Raw genomic sequence first — 17944 nt, 5'->3', positions numbered from 1 at the left:
GAGCATTATAAAAAAATGAAAAGCATGTCAGATGACTGACCACTTCTTTATGAGGAAGATGTATTAGTTATCATTCTGCCCTGATAACTATTGAAAGAAAGGAGGAAAGAAGAAAAGAATTTCTAATTCCATCTGGTTTTGTATATTTTCCTCTGATTTGTTTGTTATTTGTGGTAATGAAATCAACAACACTATCTGGAAGTAATATTGTCAAACATGAAGAGGTCTGATTCTCAGAGGGGAACTGCTGAGAAAAGTAAATACAGAAGTCCTCAGTTACGCAATTGACAGACTAGATCTACATTTAAATATCACTCTCAAAACTACTCTGATGTGGAGTATCTGAAATTGCATTTAGAGCTTTGAATATCTGCCTGTAGAAAACAGTTTGAGAGAATATTAATGGCAGCAATTAATCCAATAATGAATAAGAACAGAAACAGGAAAGAATAAAAATAAAGTGTGAGACTTCACTATAAAGTACACTACTCTAACTATTCTGTAGTAAGAATTAGTGGATAACTCGAGCCAGCTGAAAAACAGAATATTTTGGTAACTATTTTCCTGCTTTGCCCCTTGAAATTCAATTTTGCATTGAAAAATTTCCGCCAGCTATACAGAGAGCCAAAAGAGGGAGGAAAAACTCCATTTTTGCTTGAAATTTATTGTTAACTTTCAAAAAAAATTCAGCCTGCTCCAATGAAAATACAGTCTAGTAACAGAACAATGGAGTTCAGCCAAGCCCATTGATTTCAATGGAAAGACTCCTATTCATGTCAGTGCTTTGGAGCAGGCTTGTGGTATAGATGGACATTAACTTCAATGGAGCATTGCTGACTTACATCAGAGGAGAATTTGACCCATCGCATTTGCAGTGGAAAAGCTCAAGTTACAATGCAACTCCCTTCACACTTTAAGCCCCTCTTTCTATCCACTCATGACATTTTAAAAAGACTATTCTCCAAGTGGGAATGGTCTAAGCCTAAAGGTAACCCTTTTTTGGCAAGCTGGGATTATGGAGCTAGATTTGAGTTATCTAATTTAGGTTTAGTCCTGCAACAACCCGTCGTTTATCTAGCTAATCCCGCCACAGCACTTAACTATAACCCCATTCACAGTCCATAGAGTATTAGGATTGGAAGGGACCCCCGGAGGTCATCTAGTCCAACCCCCTGCTCAAAGCAGGACATTGTTTTTGTTTATTATGAAAGTTAAACAGACAACTACAAAAGACAGCAAAAGCAATCCTGTACCTTAAGGCAACTCTGAAAGAAGACCTATTCAAAGAAAAAACGATGCAACTCCTGCTTAAATAGAAATTATGAAAAATATGAAATTGCATCAACAACTTAAAACTTACTTTAAAAAGTCTGCACTAATCAGCAGAGGGTAAGGTTTTGTGATCTTCATGGCAATATTAAGATATAGTAAGCAGCACAATGCCAAATAAGGAAAGTTCAGATTTACACCAAGATAGTCATGTTAAAATCTGACAGCATCATTTCCTGTGGACTTATGGTTTGGAACCACAATCTGAAACAGTTAGGAAAAGTATTTAATATAAATCTTCATACTATTCAATCAAGAATGCAGAGAAGATTCAGGACTAGAATGGTGAGTACACCTTCAATGTTGCATTACAGAAGCTTTTTAGGAAAAAAAGCTTCTTCAGGGATGGGGAAAGGAGGGGAAAAAGCCAAGAGCTTCAAAGAATGTGAAATCTTATTGTTCAGATTAGCTAAATTCAAATGTATCAATATGAAAGTATTTCCATTTTATGATGTTATAACAGCAGTTCCACACAACTGTAATAGTGAACTATTAAATATTCATGCTATTAACATACGAGGAGTCCCATTTCTATTTTGCATGTCCCTCCCAACCTTCCATTCACGTCTGCTCCCTCTACCCACATGCTATCACTTTTATAGGATTCGGTGCAGTTGACTATATTTAAGGAGGCCCTCTTGGATTTTCTGTGCCCTGATCTACACTGACCTGGCGATTCGACCTGCTGTGCTTCCCTTCTGCGCGGTGTCTTCTCTTCACTGCACTGCGCCGACGGGAACCACATTCCCGTCGACGCAGCGCTGCGCCATTTGAGGGGGTGGCTTACGGCATCGACTTCTGGATCGATTGAATAGGTCTTCACTGACCACTCAGTTGATCCATCTGACGGCAGCAACTTTCCCACCATCAATATAGACATGCCCTGTATCTGTATTTTGCAGAAAATTGGGAAAGCAGAGCTTTACCAAAGAATTCAATTCATTGATTAAAAATGCCTCATTTATCAGCAGTCAAGTAGCAGAAATCTTGGTCTCACCTTTATATAAAACTACTTTCATCCAGCTGTGTCCCAAAGTGCATTACAAACTATGCATCCAGTTGAAAGCCAGTTGAGGTCAATGAAAAGATGCCCACTTAAATAGAAAAGTCTTATATAAAGCATCAACCCTACCACCAGTGGGAGGGGGACGGGACATTCTATTTACCCGTGTGCAACAGGTTGCCCTCTGCCCAGCCACCAGATATGCATGTTTTTGGCTCTGGAAGCCTCCAGTGTGATCCACCACATAAGTAACCTGCTTCTGCTTTAGCTGGATCTGTTATCTTGAGAAGCGGCAGTTCATGCTTTTAGAACCCAAGGGCTTGAGTTCAGTCCCTGCTACCATCAACCCTCCCAGAGGCACCTGTGCTGAAAGATCCAATTCTGTTAGCCACGTTTGTAGTAGGAACATTAACCTCTGTATGTGACCCAGTCCCTGAGAGAGGAGGGCAGAGGGGCACATTGAGGCCTGGTCTATGCTTCGTTTTGCAAGTGGAGTTAGATCAGTTAGGAAAATGGAAAACAAAGTCCCACCCCAACCAACAGAGCTATGCTGGCAAAAGCCGTAATGTAGATGCAGTTGTACAGGTTTAATTAACAGAGAGCAGGTTTCAAACAAACAAGACCGTACTTCTTCACAGAACATAGTCAACCTGCGGAACGCATCGCTAAGGGATGTTGGCGAGGCCAACTGCGTAAGTGGGTTCAAAAATAATTAAGTTCATGGAGGATAGGTCCATTATTGGCTATTAGCCAAGGTGGCCAGGAACAAAACCCCTTGCTCCAGGTGTCCCTAAACCTCAGTGCTACAAACTGGGACTGGATGAATCGGTCGATAAGTGCACTGTCCTGTTCATTCCCTGTGAAGCCTCTGGCCACTGTTGGAAGACAGAATACCGAGCTAGATGGACCATTGGTCTGACCCAGTGTGGCCACTCTGTTCTTACCAGTGTAGCTTATTTTATTTGGAAAACTGGTATGCGCTAAACTAGCAAAAATAACTTAACAGTATGAGCTGAGCCTCCAGTAGGAGAGTCGGCTGGTATAGTTACAGCAATATAGTGAGCCCAACAAACCCTTTCTAGTGTACAAGGCCTACGTGGGTGCGAGTTACAGAGAGAGAAGGATATTATCCACTCTCTATCAGCTTTTATTAAATGCTATCAGAGTATTTAAGTATCTGATCCTAACCCAGTGGGAATCTTTCCATTGACTTCACTGAGCTCTGAATAAGATTCCCAGTGCTGATAACTAGATACAGTTGCAACTAGAGGTGGAATTTAATTCAGCAGCATGGGTATCCATGAAAATCAGGCTGAGGCCCTTTTATACTGCTCTGGTGGTAAAAAGGGACCTCAATGTAGAGAGAGCAAAGCCCCATGTGATCACCAAAGGGGGAATTTAGCCAAATCACTAGGATTAACCAAGGTATCTATTTTATAGTTGATCTTAATGTTTAATCTTACTTCCCTGTATCTAAGTAGCTGAGTGCCTACCATTGCAAAAAACCACAATGGGGTTTTTTTATGACAATTTGCCAGGACTTGGTTTTCTGACTCATCCAAATGATGGTTCTTCCCATGAACTTTGGCCCCTCCCTTTATTTAATGCTAAACTGGATAATTAGTTAGTGATTTAGGAAGAAAGCTACTGAATCATAGGCATTACCATCTTCAGCACGTGGCGTTTTCCCTAGACGTCTCAGCTCTCAGGACTGACAGATGTGATTCCTGTTTCAATTCTATCTGGTGAGATCACCACTGGGATTTTTCCAAGGACCTTATGGGAATCAGGCACCAAAATCTCATTGATTGGGGAAGGGACAGGGAGTATGTATGGATGCTTAACTCACTTGAGTCTCCATTGAAAATCCCAGCCCACATTAGGTGGCTTGGTTACAGGAAAAAAGTGCATAGGTGCCAAATAACTCCAGCAGCTGGCGCATTATAGCTGGTATTGGTATTCTCTTGCATATGAAAGGCTGGCTGTGAATAATTATAGCACATGCAGGACAAGATTACTTAGGAACCCAGTCTCCATTGAGTGAGATGACGATATCCACGTCTATCCCTTACTCAGGTGACCCAGTGAGTAATTTTAGAAAGGTAATTCAAAGTGAAGTAACTCAGAAAACTAACCATTTGAGGAATACTCAGCTCAAAAAACCAAACATCTGGTGGCAAAGCTCCCCAGGGTTTTAAAAATAGCATGACTTGTTTGAAGGCACAGTTCCCGATGCATTCACATGCTGATTAGCCACCTGATTTGCTAGGCATTTAATTCTGACAGCTGCCGTGCAAAATTTCACTGTGCACGTTAAGGGCTCATGAAAAAACATTTATGGACATTATTTTACATCACATACTGGACGTGCAAGGCAGAAACAAATTAACCTAACAAGATTTTTTACTCCAAGACAGTAACGAAGTATTGGAACATTACAAGTTCTCCGGACACTCAGATTCAGTTCCCATTGCTAGTAAGCTCTCTCCTTTTAGAATCAAGAAAGAACCACCAAAGGATGCACATTTATCTACATGCTGGGTGGATAGCTTAGTTGTATAAGCAACAGGTATGAAACACCCCGGACCACAGAGTAAGATCTCAGGAGGATCTCTGACAGAGTCATCCTTCCAGGGTAGATACACTTAAGTCCATGAAGTTTATTGTGCACATGGGTCTTTAAAAGGATGATGACTCTCTCTCTCTGTTCTGGGTGCATTAAAGAGCCCATAGCACTTTTACAAGAGTAGGGGTTTACCATAGTGTCAGTGTCATTGTCCAGATTTCAAATGTCCCCACCCCCCAACTCCCTGCCACCTTCCACCCTAGATTATTATTTGTCCCACACTGAAATGAAGTGCTTTGCGATGGCCAGGTACTACAGAATTATAGGGCCTGATTCTCCAGGTCTTGCTCCTTACATAGTCATTTTCACCAGCGCTAGGCGGCTATAAAATACTACCCTTCTGATTTTTTTTCCATGCATTTTTGCACTGGGGTAAATGCCTCCACAGGATGGTGGCACTAAAGAATCAAACTGATGAGGTATTTTAATTACAGAGGGATAGCCATCAATTCCTACTATTCGACTGATGCTTTAATCTAATTTTCTATGGGGCTTAGCACCGCAGTATTTGAACAACTCTCAATCCTGTCTTGTATTTATCCTCACAACACCCTTATGATGTAAAGAAGCACTTTCATCCCCATTTTACAGACGAAGAATTGGAGCACAAAGAGACTTAAGTGATTTATGCAAGATGTCACAGGGCAAGCATGCTAATCCCCCTCTTGGGGCAATTATGGGTTGCGATAGCCCCACAGCAGTGCGTCCCAACCCCCTTCACCACAGGGGATGCAGCTTCATGGCCCATGTCCATGTGGCTTCCCTTTCCCTCGCAGCCAGCTGGCCCAATGGCTAGGGGTGGGGCCCGGAGCAGGGACAGCAGCTAGGATAGGGGGAGCTCCCTGCTCCATCAGGTCCCAGCCCAGGGCCCTGATAGTGGCAGGGGGTTGCGCTGCTGGGTCAGCAGAGATCCAGCCACAACACACTGACCCAGTCTGGCTTAACAGCCAGTTTCCTAGACTGCTTCCTACCAACAGCCATCCGCACATCCTCAGGGTCCCATGCTCCTTCAGCTGAAACAACTCCCACTAGGGCCAGCCAGTCACAGGCATTCAAACAGTCCTGAGATCTGCCAGGGTCTGGGGGCTTTCAGCTTCCACAGCCTGGCCGTTCCCTGGCTGGAGCACGCAACATACATCTTCCCTCTCCAGAAGCTAGCCCCACTGTGCTGCGTGGCTCCCTCTTATACCCAGTCTCCAGCCTGAGCATGCCCAATAGGGTCGAGGGGGGCGTGGCCTCAGTCCACAGGGTAGATTTAACCCTTGGTGAACCAGTCTGGAGCATACATGCCCTGTCACACAAGGTACCACAGGAAGTCCGTGTCAGCGCAAGGAATTTAACCCAGGTCTCTAAGGGTATGTCTACATTGCAGCTGGAAGTGTGCCGCCCAGTCTAGCTAGATAGACGCACATTAAAAATAGCAGGGTGGATGTTGTGGCATGGGTGACAGCTCAGCCTAGCCACCCAAGTCCACCTGATGCCCTGGTGCTGAGGCCAGGTGGCTAACCTAAGCCAACACCACCTGTGCTACAACCGCCCCACTGTTACTTGTAGTGCGCTAACTCCAGCAGAGCTAACACGAGTCTGTCTACCTGGGCTGGGAGGCGGCTCCTAGCTGATGTACGCTCAGAGTACATCTACACTGCAACGTAAAGTCCGGGCTCAGACACAGGCTTGAACCCAAAGCCCACTTGCATCTACACACAAATCTCTCTGGCTCAGGCCTAGGGTCTTAGGAGCCTCTGGGTATGGAGGGTCCAAGCCAGGACCGATGATTCAATGCTTATTGCTTTGCAGTGTAGACACAGCCTCCCGCTCAGGTCCTGGGAGTCTGCCAAAAGTATCACACAATCTCACGGGCTACCATCCTTTGTTCTCTCTATCCCAATAATCTCCAGTCAACTCCAGGGAATCAGAAGCAGCCCCCGTTACAAATATACTGGACTGGGGACCAGGGCAGGAAGCAGATTTAGTCTCTCAAGACTGAATACTGGAAAACCAAGGACCAGAACTGCATCTTGGGCAACTCGCCGACATCACAAGTGTTTTATGAGGCGTTTGTCCAGTTGCTGGGCACTGGGCTGAGCCTGAAGCCGACGTTGGTGCATGATGACCTGGTCAGCCAGGATGATGCGCTGCTAAGGGAGGAGGACTGACTAAGGGAGGAGGACTGAGCTCACCAGAGAGAACTGTTAGGGTGGCTGATATCAATAATAACTGCAAAAGTAAAGGCCACTGCTGCATCTCCTGCACTACAGCCAGAGTCCTTTGTGGGGTACCCTGGGATGCAGTCCGGAAATAGCTTGGAAAACTCCATGGCTGGGTGGCCCATGCAGTCGGTCCCCATGAGCACTGGGCAGGGCAATTTAACCCCATGCATTTGTACTGACCACCCCCCAGTGGACACCTGCATACCTCTACCCCCATGCCAAGTGCGTGGCAAATGGGGAAAGAAGGAAAAGGAGAATGGGAGGGCCAGGGGGTTTCTGTCTTGGACATGGCTTCACTGTTTGTGCTGGTTCATGCACTTTTTTCCCTGTCAGGCTCGGTTGCTACTGATCTGTTGGCGGGTAATGAGAGCTGGCCTGCATGCCAGTGGCTGAATGCTGTCCTTCTCTAAGACACGATTATTGATGATATAAAATAGCTTAATAAAGCTGATTGCTAGCACTGCGTCAGATCAATGTGTATTCAAAATAACAAAGGTAAATGCATGATGGGGGACAATTAGGAATTAGCAAGCAAACACCATTCCTCGATCCAGTTAGATGTGTCAGTCCATGCTCCAATCACTTCCTTATATGAAGCCATACCATGAATCATCTCCCAACCCTCCATTTCATAAGTGGTCATGTCATTCATAAGTATATTGAATGGCAACCAACCCCTCTCTCCAAATTAATGAGCCTCATCCACCACAAGCACATTCATAAAGATACTATTCCCTTTCTTCCACTGGGCCATGCGAGTGCATGATGTGGGAGCACAAAGACTCCCCGACTTCTGTTTTCCACGTGCATCCGTCTCCAACCGGGGTAGGTGCACTTTCTGGCTGAGCATACCTGGGGTGGCCCCTCGCTGTCATAGGTCTATTCAGAGGGAAACGGCTCTCCTCTGGCTTCCCAAAGACTGAAGAACACAGCAAACCACAGTAATATGGACAGCACTGATGACCGGGGCATCGAAATGGGGCTGTAGACAGTTCCCACAGGATTTCAATCCGCCAAAAGCACCTTCAAGAACAATTCTACACCTGCTGAGCATACAGTTGAACCTTCATTTGCCACGGCCTTTTAAATTAGGGTACAGGGCTTTTTTAAACTCAGGAAATTGGGGACGTGGGGTGGCCCCGGAATAACGGTGGCTACCGTAACTCCATTTATGCGGAAGTAGTATCCCCGCCTGTCCAGAACATAGACTCCTGATGGGTGAAAAACTTGCCACCATGAACTTCCCCAGGGCGGCCCATGTTGACATGAATACATTGACCTCTGTGGTCCTTGAGGAAGGAAAACCACGGGTGCATGAGTTCCACCGATGGTCCCAGCGCAGTTTGGGAACCCCATTCTCTCAAAGCCAGCAGTTACTTCAGGAATAAGCTTTTACGTCCACCACCTTAGGGTAAACCATATACCTGATGGACTCAGCAACCTCTGCCACCACTTTACCCACCATCAACTTCCCAACACCAAACTGCCCGGCAACAGACCTGGAGCAGTCTGGGATAGCCAGCTGACGCATGGCTTCAGCAAATCTCTTTTGGATCAGCACGAATGCCCTCGTGCACAGGTCTGGACGCTGCAAAGTTGGGGCAAAGGACTCACAGAGTTCCAGAAATGTAGCTTTCTTCAGGAGAGCATGCTGGACACACAGGTGGTCATGCCCCCATCTAGGTGACATTTAATTGCCTTTAGCTTCAATTCAGCATGCATGTCACATCTGGGACAAATAGCTTATTGCACAGTCACCCCCCGCCCCTGTTTTTGTTTGCAATGAAAGATTGATCGGAGATGCTCACAGTCCACAGGTAGTCAAGGTCAGAATGGCAAATTTATTGCAACCTTAAAAACAACAGCAGTCTGCAGACACCGCTGGGAAAGATTAAATGCAGCGTCTTTTACTGCAGTCACAAGTGATTAGTCTGCTATAATATTTTTTTCAGTTTGGCAGTGTCTTTAGCGTTCATAAATTCACAGTTTATGTTTCAGAAAGAAACAATTTCAGCAGTTTGCCTGAACAAGGAGGGCGTAAATACTGAGGGGGAAAAAAAATCAATAATAATATATAATGAATTTTTTTCACCTTTTTTGATCTCTTAGTGTGTAATTTAGCTTTCTTCTTGGCAAATGACAATGCTTTAAGTGATATTGACAATTTATTAAATATTACAGTAATGCCTAGCTAGCCCAGCTGAGCTCAGGGCGCACGTGTGCTAATCCTGCTGCGCCTGCACATCATGAGAGACAAGTTTGAGCCCTCCCCCCCCACACACACATTGTGCTAGGCACTATCTAAATATAAAATGAGTTGGCAGTCCATGCCCCAAAGAGCTTCCCGCACCCCCACCTCCCCTCTGTCAAAGTCTCTGAATATGCTACATGCCTCAACCAGCTGTTCTTATTTTCCTTTACACTACGGTGCTTTGGTTTCCTTTGTGCAACGGTCCAGCATTTCAACCTCGGCCCCTCGAGCATGACCTTCAGAAATGAGACTGCTTTAAAAAACCATAATACTCCATAGCCACGTTGTGTCCTTCCGTTGTTTAAAACAGCAGGGAGGAGAACAATGCCAAGCAACTTATGGTTGGAGAAGAGCAACCCCAGACGTCTTTTGAATCTGCTGTTGAGAACACTCAGCCCTGGCTCATGTCACCTGCGTTATCCTCTGAACTGCAGCAGGATCACAAGTCACTCAGGAAACAATGCATTTGGTTGTGCCCATCACGTGTGAGGACAGAGATGAATATAGCTAGAAGGCTAATGAAACATAGTTCTCAACTGTACATGACCATGTTTAAATGATGACATTACCTATTATATTCATCTGGAGCCAGATCCTAGGGTCCTCATTCAGTTATTGCTCAATGTCAATAGGCGTTTGCCTTAACAATAGCGGAGTAATGCCCTCAGTATCTGACCTGTTTGATTTACTGTCTGCAAGTCCCTGGGGAGGAGAGAGACAGACGCTTGAGGATGATGCAAAGCCAGAGTAAATGGGTCTTGTTCGGGTGGTTTGGGGAGGGACAAAACCTTCACCAAAAGCAGGATGTAAGACACCCACTGCACATGCTATACCACTGGCTGCTCCAACGCCCCAGGGGCTGCCTCCCTAGACACGTCCAAGGAGCAGTGGGCGCTGTCCAGAGTTCTCTGCTCAGCATCCCCTTCCGGTTCCCTCCCTTTGACTCCCACGCCCGTTCCTGGTTTTCCCATTTGTTGTCCCCTGTAATCAGTTGAGTCCCGGGCTCAGTGACTCCTCGCCTTAGGCTGGGGAAGGGGCCTGTAGCAGTGGGCGGGCACCAGAACACAAATAGGATTCAACCCAGATAGTTCTGGGCTGTCTAAAGCTGAATTCAAATGGTAGTTTAAGAAATAAATCATTTGGCCTTATTAGCACTAATACATTATTTTAGGTAGAGATGTATTATTATTATTGTAGGTATTGAATAAGTGCCTAGGAGCCCCAGTCATGGCATAGGCCCCATGGTACAAGGTGCTGTACAAATACACAAAAAATTGGAATTGGAAAAGGTACAGAAAAGGGCAACAAAAATGATTGAGGTAGGCAACAGCTCCCATATGAGAAGAGATTTTATAGACCGGTGTGGACAGTGTTATTTACTCCTTCTTGTAACACAAGAATTACCAAATGAAATTATTAGGTAGCAGGTTTAAAACCAACAAAAGGAAGTATTTCTTCACACAACGCACAGTCAACCTGTGGAACTCCTTGCCAGAGGATGTTGTGAAGGCCAAGACTATAACAGGGTTCAAAAAAACTAGATAAGTTCATGCAGGAAAGGTCCATCAATAGCTATTAGTAGGATGGGCAGGAATGCAAAACCATGCTCTGAAGTGTCCCTAGCCTCTGTTTGCCAGAAGCTGGGAATGGGCGACAGGGGAATGGATCACTTGATGATTGCCTGTTCTGTTCATTCCCACTGAAGCACCTGGCATTGGCCACTGTCAGAAGACAGGGTACTGGGCTAGATGGACCACTGGTCTGACCCAGGATGGCTGTTCTTATGTTTTTTTAAAAGACAATCTCCGCCCCCAAAGGGCTTACAACCTAATTCCATTATCAGCACCTTTACATTAATATGTTCAGTTGAAATGGGCTTTTCACCTCTTTCATTTAGCAGTGAAATATTTCAAGAGGAATCGTACAATATGATCTCTCCTACCAAAGGAATATACAAGTTATTTGGTGCCGTCTTTAAGGTTATTCATATTACAACCTAATATGTAACTCTGTTCTACAGTATTTCATGGTATAGCTGCTTAGTGGCTCCAGCCTCTCTCATAACTCATCTGGAGTTTTTACCTTTTTCCCATTTTGGGGGATCTTCAGGAAGTTGTGTATCTGACTGAACAAATCTTATTCTGCAGTAAGTCTAAACTAATGTAACTCACACACTGGAGGAACAGAACTAAGTAGCAAATGATTATTTATTTGGATTGTGGTAGTGTAACGCCGATAGGCCCAATAGTCATTGTCGGCTGGGATCAAACCTGGGACCTCTGGAGCTTAATGCTTGAGCCCCGACTGCGTCTGCTAAAAGAAGTGTCTCTATTAGCCATGGCTGTAGCAGGCTCATCAAGTGCTAAGCTGGTCTAGCCACCAGTAGAGGGGGACAGAGTGCCACACCAAGCAGGCATGGGTTACAGTAGCACCTAAGAACCACAGTCAGAGACCAGGACCCCACTGCGCTAGGTGCTGTATAAACACAAAACAAAGACAATCCCTGCCCCAAAGAGCTTACCAACTAAATAGCACAGCGGGAAGAGTCACTATCAGGACATTATCAGAATCAATGTAAGTTAAACTATGCCATATCCTGCTTTTATGTGCAACTTTTCCTGTTCTTGGTTATTATTTATATTACAGTAGAAGCTACAGGGCCTTATTTTGCCGGGCCTGCACAACAGTAATACGAGAGCGAGACGCTCCCTGAAGAGTTTATAGTCTAAAGAGACAAAAGGTAGGCGAAAGGCAGTATTATCCCATTTTTACTGATGGAGAACTGAGGCGCAGAGAAAGTGGGGTGTCACACGGAGTTCGTGAGAGAGCTGTGAATTAAATGCCCATCTCCTGAGTCACAAACCAGTATCTTAACCACAAGCCCATCTTTCCTCTCATGTGTCCCCTGACTAACTTCGCTGCTGCTAGGCAGTCACTGAGCCCAGCTGCACTGCCGTGGGACTGACAGAGCGGTCACAGCCCCAGATTGGCTCTTGGTTTAGCAGCCCTGCTTGTAAACCTGTCTCCCCGGCAGATCAGTGGTTCTTCACTGTGCACCGTGCCTACAGCTGGGCTTGCTTTCACTCATCCCTGCTCTTGCTCTGCTCCTTTTTGGCTTCAATTCTTGCCTCTGGTTTATGACTCTGGTTTATCCCCTGGCTCTGGCATTTGGCTTCTAAACTTTGGTTTGTTTCCTGGACCCAGCTCTAACTGGTAGGCCTGATTGCCCACAGCCCAGTGAGCTACACCTTGAGATAAACTTGGGTTTAAATCACGTGCGGAAAAGGTGCACAAATACAAACTAGTTTTGCAAACCCAAAAGGACCGGGCCAGGTTCTGCACTGCCTATATATTCATTCCCACCTGGTCAAACATGGCCCTGTGATTAGAATGCTAACCTGGGACTTGAGACTGGCGCTCTGTTCCCCGCTATGCCACAAACTGTGACCTTGAGCAAGTCACTTCATCTCTGGGCCTCCGTTCTTCATCCATAAAATGGGGATAACAGTACTTCCCTGCATCACAGGGATGTGGTGACAATGCATATATTAGTCAGGTGTTCGGATATGGACTCCATTACCATACAATAAGTGCCTGAGACCGCTAGACAGACACTACACAATGTCTCCACTGTGGGTGGAGAGAAAGAACTTGTTAGAACTCACCAAAAGGTGGAGAAGCTCCACTGGGTTCCTTAATCTGCCCTGTCATATAATATGCAGCGCTGGGCAAGTTGCTGAATGGTGCACTGCTGCCCGGAAGTATAACCAGGGCACTGTAATAATTCACATGCTACATATCTGACTAAAACCCTCCGGTCTCCCCTAAGCCAACCAGAAGCGCCATAACTGTCCCTCTTGAGATGGGATCCACATGATGGAAACTTATCAGACTGTTGAACAAAGGAAATGATGGTGCATTGAATTGAAATAAAATTACAAGCCATCACCTAACTTGTGAGCTGCTAGCTAACCAGGTGCAGGCTCATGCCACGGTTCCCAGGCCTCACTTGAATACTGACTAACACATAGCTGGAAGCAGTCTGTCTCATGGGTGAGTATCGCCAGCATAAGACATTAGCTACTGCGAACTGCTGGCTTCCAGCAGAAGGTAGGGTTTTCTGGCCGACAAAGAAGGCCCATCAACACCAAACAAACCAGTGTGGAACATCAGCACAAAAGACGTAGTTGATTCCTCTCTCCTCCCCGTGAAGAGGAGGCATGGAAGTGGATTCCCCCACCCCGCCGCCCAGCTGAACTGGCAGCTCAGAGAACTGCAACAGGAAACAAAAATCCCTGACAAGGAGAAATTCTCTCTACGCTGCTTGAACTCTCAATGGTAAGGTTTTCGAGGCATAAGCAAGAGACCCCAGTGTTTAGCATGAGTCAGCCCTAAGACATATAGAGCTTGCTTATTACAGAAACTATTTACCTTCTGAAACGTAAGACTAATTCATTTGTGGGTTTGCCTGCTTTGACCTGCAAATTACACTCCTTTCCTTCTAGTTCACAAATCTTTAGACAGTTTATTAGAGGATTGGGTACAAGCAGTGCCTTTGCGATCTAAGGTGCGGTCGACGTGTGGTAAGTGACTGGCCCTTTAACCTGAATATTGGGTGGGTGGGTTTAAGCTTGCCTGGGTGACAAAATAGTTCAGAGTACCCCAGGGCAGCAGCGGTGACTCCAGGACTAGACTGTTACAGTGCCTGAGGAGTTTAAACTTGGATGCTGAAATCTAAGTACAGAACTCAGGCATTTTGGCATTTGTGCCCGGCTGAACAGTCAGCCCTGAGGTTGGTACTCGTGCTCTCGAGTCACTACAGGACAGGGGGCAGTTTGCATGGAGCTTTTCTGGCCCCGCTTGCAGGGTAAGGTGCTCAGTAGACAAGCATGCAATCAGTCTGCAGCCAGCCATTCCAAGTGGGGGTGACTTGTGCTCATCCGTTAGGGAGCAGCCGTCTTTGTCTGTCTCTGATCCCCAGTTTTTGCGTGGCGCTCTGAATTCTAAGAAATAAGGTAGCGTCACGTTGCAACCTCCAAAAGAATATTTTGTTTTTATTTAACGTCTCTGTATTCTGTGAAAATAAACGGAAAACATCCGCGGTGCTTGGAACGTCTGCCCTCTTTCATCACTGTTTTTAGTCAAGTTTATCTTTGCCTTGATTATGTGGTTCCCCAAATGATTTCCAGACTTAGACATTTAAAGCAAAAAGCCAGTCTGAGTCATGCTGGAGCAGAATTACGATCACCTCTGGGACATGAGGGATTTGAGCACTGCTTTCAGATAAGACAGGGATTGCTGGAAACTCTGCCAGGTGGAGTGCTAGAGCACGTAGACCAACATGATGCAAATAGTCTTATCTTTATAGGCAATCCCATTGGGTGAAATCTTGCCCCAGTGAAGTTAATGGGAGTTTTGCCATGGACTTCAGTGGAGCTAGGATTTCACCCATTGACCTTAGGCGTTAATTCGAGGATCTACCTTTCGCTCAGTCTGTGTAGAATGTGCTAGTTCGCTTCAGGGCTTTATCTACTCACACAGCACGCCCAGCCAAATATTTGATGGGTTTGCAAGGGCAAGTACTTGAACTGCTCCTCTGTGGCCCACGTGGAATCTGCCAAACATCATCCTTTTATTGTTAGTTCTACTTGAGCCAACTTCGGGTCCCATTAAAGTCAGTTGCAAACCTCTTAACTCCAATGGTTTGCAGAGACGAACCCTTGTAAATTTGGCTGCTTTATATTGCTCGTCTGCACAGTGCTTTCAATTCATGACAATCGTTTGACCTTCCAGCATTTCACTTTTCCAAGAATTTGCTTTTCACACTAACAAATGTCGTTAAATCAGCTGTAAAGTGTTTGAGTTGATATTCTTATACTGGGGTGTCTAGTACCTCTTATAAACCTTCATAAACATAGGTTTAGATCCGTTACTGGTGTAAATCAGCATAACTCCATTGAGATCTGGCTCTTACTTTTAAAACTGCACTATGTAGAATAACAATTAGTGGGCTCAAAACATGAATCCAATATGTTTGGATTAGGGTATCAGTCAAAGGCGTAAATGTAGATCAAACTCCAGTGTTGTAGAGTGTGCACATGTGCAAACAGTGACTGCCTCCAAAAGGTTAGTCTACAGAAAGGAAGTAGTGTTAGCCCAGTGTTACAAACAGAGAATTGAGGCACGTTTAGAGAGGGACTTGTGTAAGCACACACAGGAAACCTATGGCAGAGCTGAGAACTCAACCTAAATTTCTGGAATACTTGTATAGTATCTTCAAGCTCTCTTGGCGAGGGACTATATCCACAACTCTGTGTTGTACAGCACCTAGCACAATGGGGCCCCAGTTGGTTGGCCTTAGGCACTACCATAATAAACATGATTTAATAACCACAGGAGCATCTTCTCTCACCCTTGCTCAGCTAATAGAGGAACAAAAATTCAGTGGCTTTTTGCTTTGTAAAACCAAATGAGGCTCTGACAAGAACCACTTCAGTTCAACTCCCAATGTGTTTCACGTGGAATATTTGACAAGCGCCATGCTGTTGAGTGTAGAAGTGATTCTTTTTTTTTAAACATTACGGGATAAATTAGGCCTTCTGCAGTGCAGATCTAGTGCCATGACAATGCATGAAGGCCCTTGACTCACTACAAGACTTTCGTGTAGAAGGAAGCTAGTGAGTGCTTGCCGGTGGTGGGCTCTCAATTTAGAGCAGCCCCTGAGTTGCTGTAATTTTAGCCAGAGTGGAACTCGCTCCTCCTTTAAGCTTTCAGATCTGAAAGGCATGTCAACTTCCCTGTCCACCTCAGCCGTGAAGGAAGGAATTCCCACTGCGTCTACACCTGCCCACCGCAGACAGTGCTCCAACCACTGCCACTCAGTTGGCACATCTCCTCCTTCCCTCCTGGCCTGTTCCATGCAGCTTTAGTTTCATACCTTAACTGAGACCTAACTAGGGAATACAGCCTGGATATGACAGTCAGTTACTCTGACGCCCAAACTGCATTTGAAAAGAAATGTTTTTCAAAGAGATTTAAGCTTGCCTCCAACACCCTAGGAGGAGACTGGTTTTTTAATGCTCAGCGACTGCCAAATCTGCCTTTATATATTTATCGTGAACCCAGAGACACACAAACCTCCCTGCTGCATTATTCACTCATCTTATCTAATTCCCAAACGGGAAGGATCTTTTTCTGAACATAACACAGGACCGATCCAACTGGTATTTGAGTTAGACCGAATATTCTTTTGGGACTGGTCTGTGCTGCTTTCTAGCTGAATTTTAATGTGCTTGATTGGCATTCGTCACAAACAATGAATGCCAGTCACTAGTCCCTTTTTGTTGCACCTTTTTATCTGGCAGCTTAGATGCTTTAGTGAATGCATTCACTCCAAAACGAAGTGTGGGGCTTATTTTTAGTCCCCTTCTGCTACAGAGATTCAAGGCTGCCTACTTATTCAACTCTACTGTCAGAGAGCCATCAGATAGCGCTGGTAGTGGCATGCATGTCACTTACACCGTATGATTTGACATGAACACCTGGCTTGCGCATGTATGGTTATGGCAAGAGACAGCAGGAAAACCTGGCATTGGTGCTGGGAATGATAGAAGGCACTAATCTTGTATTGACCCTTGATTAGAGAGGCACTGTGGTCTAGGGGCTAGAGCACTGGATTAGGTTTCAAGGAAATCTGGATTGTAGTTCAAGTTCTGCCACCCATCTGCTGTGTAAATTTAGGCAAGTCACCTCCCTACTCAGTCTTTAAACGATAAGTTCTTTGGGGCAGCAACTGTCTCTGCGGAAGGATGGTCCAGTCGCTGGGTCATTGGCCTAGCACAGTGGTTCTCAACCTTTCCACGCTATCGTACCCCTTTCAGGAGGCTGATTTGTCTTGTGTACACCCACATTGCACCTCACTTAAAAATTACCCTCGTATTTTTACATCTGATTTCTAAAGTTGCACAACACGCTATTACTGAGACATCGCTTGCTTTCTCTTTACTCTATAATTATAAAATAAATCAACTGGAATATAAATATTGTACTCACAGAACAGTAAACAAGTCATTGTATGAAATTTTAGTTTGTACTGTCTTTGCTTGTGCTTTTCATGTAACCTGTTGTAAAACTAGCCAAATATCTAAATGAGTTGATGTACCCCCTGGGGTATGCAGAGTTCTTCGAGAACCACTGCCCTACCGCACAGCAGACTTGGGTTCCAGTCTCCGCTCCACCGCAGACATCGTGTGACCTTGTAGAAGTCACTTGGGCCCAGATGCTAAAAGGCATTTAGGGTACCAGTGGGAGTTAAGCACTTCTATACCTTTTGAGTGCCTGGACCTTGATTTTTATGTGCCTCCATTTTCCACCTGTAAAATGGGGATAATAGTTCTTTGCTACCTTCTGAAGATAAATTATGACTGAAGGGCTCAGATACTACTATAATGGAAGTCATAAGTACCTAAGTACTGGGAGAATGGGTCTTGTGTAAAAAATTCTGATTTGAGGTGCAAATGATCACA

General features: G+C 45.2%; 1 long non-coding RNA gene across 1 annotated transcript in view; it reads left to right on the top strand.

Moving 5' to 3' along the window:
* LOC137144811 (uncharacterized) overlaps positions 1-7585 on the top strand; it is a 31192-nt gene extending 23607 nt beyond the window's left edge. Inside the window, exon 7 of the long non-coding RNA XR_010917501.1 lies at positions 6857-7585. This is a non-coding gene — a long non-coding RNA (uncharacterized lncRNA). The remainder of the gene's footprint in view (positions 1-6856) is intronic.
* Positions 7586-17944: the final 10359 nt, after the last annotated feature.

This window comes from Emydura macquarii, unplaced genomic scaffold (assembly GCF_026122565.2).
Source record: "Emydura macquarii macquarii isolate MOO-44397 ecotype Brisbane River unplaced genomic scaffold, CSIRO-AGI_Emac_v2 contig_3486, whole genome shotgun sequence".
In the NCBI taxonomy this organism is placed as follows: domain Eukaryota; kingdom Metazoa; phylum Chordata; order Testudines; family Chelidae; genus Emydura; species Emydura macquarii.
This window is presented reverse-complemented; position numbering and strand designations above follow the sequence as displayed.